We start from the raw sequence: 2,500 nt of genomic DNA, 5'->3' as shown, positions 1-2,500 counted from the left end.
GAGAGAGAGAGAGAGAGAGAGAGAGAGAGAGAGAGAGAGAGAGAGAAATGGAGAGAGATTAGGAGAGAGACAGAGAATAGAGAGGGAAAAAGAGAGAGAGAGAGAAAGAGAAAGAGAGAGAGAGAGAGAAAAGAGAGAGGGAGAGAGAGAACAAAAAAGCAACATAAACACGTAATGCAAAAACGAACAACGACCACACATATGGCGAAAAAAACAATCAGTTTGTATCAGTATGCCATGTATAATTTCATAAGAAAGGCCTATTTATTCTTAGCACAGACTTTCTACATTAAAAAAAGAAATAAGAAGTTACAAAAAGCAAAATCCTAATAGATAGGAAAAGCCCATTATCATAACGACTTACGCTAATGATATGCATCTCTATTTAATGACTTAATTACGTATCAAAATATTGTTAGAAAAATATGATATATTTCACCAAAGGTACACGTCGCAAGTAAATAAAATTAATAAATAGATGAATGAATGGATAAATGAATAAATTAATAAATACATTTTCTCAAAAGATATGAATTCAAAAGATATATTTCCAGCAGCAGGAAAATGACTTGTACCATTTTCTTCCCCTTTGGTGTGATGAGTGAGGGCACTCGAGAAAAAAAAATGAGGCTCAATTTCTTTCTCTCCCTTTCTCTTCCTTTCTTTCTCTCTCTTTCTTTCTCATTCCCTCTTTCTTTCTCCCTCTTTTTTCCTCTTTCACACTCTTTTTTTCTCACTCTCTCTCTCTCTTCCTCTTTCATTCTTTCTCTCTGTTCTCTCACTCTTTCTCTATCTCTTTCTCTATCTCTCTCTCTCTCTCTCTTTCTCTGTCTCTCTCTCTCTGTCTGTCTGTCTCTCGCTTTATCTCTCTCTCTCTCTCTCTCTCTCTCTCTCTCTCTCTCTCTCTCTCTCTCTCTCTCTCTCTCTCTCTCTCTCTCTCTCCCTCTCTCTGTCTCTCTCTCTCTCTCTCTCTTTTTTATTATTTACATTGTTCCTTCTGTGTGAAAACGTTTTTTAAATTAATTCGTTCTAATTACGTAGTTTTTCCATCTTGATTCTCAACTTGACAGTATTTTGTTAACCACAACTATATTGAACGAAAGAAAGAGAAAAGATTATACATTTTTTTCACTTTGATAGTGGATTAAACAATAATTTTCTCAACCATAATGTCCCATGAAAATAGACCTTAGAATGAAATGAACGTTTATAATATATCAGGATTTTAATGAACTACACTGTCCTGACGTCAGTTCATTTTCTCAAATGCTATTTAATTAATTTTCTTTCTACTTACACTCCATCTAGTGATAAGTGGTGTTTGAATCATAAAAATATTTAAGCTCAAAAGAGTTTTTTTGTTTTTTTTCGTTTTGCAGTCTCTGATGAACGTTAAACCAGCATATTTTATTGTAGCCAAACATTTCATCATATTAAGTCGTAGGGCGTGCGTGTGTGGGTCTGTGTGTGTGGGTTTGTGTGTGTGGGTTTGTGTGTGTGGGTTTGTGTGTGTGGGTTTGTGTGTGTGGGTTTGTGTGTGTGGGTTTGTGTGTGTGGGTTTGTGTGTGTGGGTTTGTGTGTGTGGGTTTGTGTGTGTGGGTTTGTGTGTGTGGGTTTGAGTGTGTGGGTTTGTGTGTGTGGGTTTGTGTGTGTGGGTTTGTGTGTGTGGGTTTGTGTGTGTGGGTTTGTGTGTGTGGGTTTGAGTGTGTGGGTTTGTGTGTGTGGGTTTGTGTGTATGGGTTTGTGTGTGTGGGTTTGAGTGTGTGGGTTTGTGTGTGTGGGTTTGTGTGTGTGGGTTTGTGTGTGTGGGTTTGTGTGTATGGGTTTGAGTGTGTGGGTTTGTGTGTGTGGGTTTGTGTGTGTGGGTTTGTGTGTGTGGGTTTGTGTGTGTGGGTTTGAGTGTGTGGGTTTGTGTGTGTGTGTGTGTGTGTTTGTTTGTTTGTTTGTTTGCGTGTTTGTGTGCGTGTGTGTGTGGGGGGGGGGGGGGTTGTGTGTGTGTGTGTGTTTGTTTGTTTGATTGCGTGTTTGTGTGTGTGTTTGTGTATGTGTATGTGTGTTTATGAGTGTTTGTGTGTGCGTGCATGTATTTGCGTGTGTGTGTTTGATTGCGTGTCTATGTGCTACAAACGTATTACTCTCTTCCCCCCCCCCCCCCCAAGTGATTTTTGTAATAAGCTTTGAAAAAATTGAAAATGTTGTGCAGAAAATATTGTACAGAAAATGGAGTACAAAAGATGAACAACGCAAGAACGGATTTAAGACCAAGTAAGAGGAGGCAGCACTGCGGTGGTGAGGAAAGATGGGAACGGAGGAGAAGAGGGAGACTATACACTAAAGAGGAGGTTTAAAAAAGTGATAAAGGGAAGACATGCAGGAGGTTAGAGTAATAGAAAGGGATGTTCCTTAATGGGAACAGCCGAAAGAAGAAGACGTAATCAATATAGAATATAAGTGAAAATAAAGAAATGAATAAATATTTATATACACATACGTACATACA

The 2,500-nt window shown here is 38.5% G+C and overlaps 1 protein-coding gene across 3 annotated transcripts in view; it reads left to right on the top strand.

Moving 5' to 3' along the window:
- Nucleotides 1-2,500, top strand: part of LOC125045478 (FMRFamide receptor-like) — a 167,016-nt gene that overhangs the window by 149,357 nt on the left and 15,159 nt on the right. The gene's annotated exons all lie outside the window — the stretch shown is intronic.

The sequence above is a fragment of the Penaeus chinensis genome, chromosome 37 (genome assembly GCF_019202785.1).
Source record: "Penaeus chinensis breed Huanghai No. 1 chromosome 37, ASM1920278v2, whole genome shotgun sequence".
Taxonomy (NCBI): domain Eukaryota; kingdom Metazoa; phylum Arthropoda; class Malacostraca; order Decapoda; family Penaeidae; genus Penaeus; species Penaeus chinensis.
The sequence above is the reverse complement of the archived record's forward strand: the minus strand, read 5'-3'. Positions and strand labels throughout refer to the sequence as shown.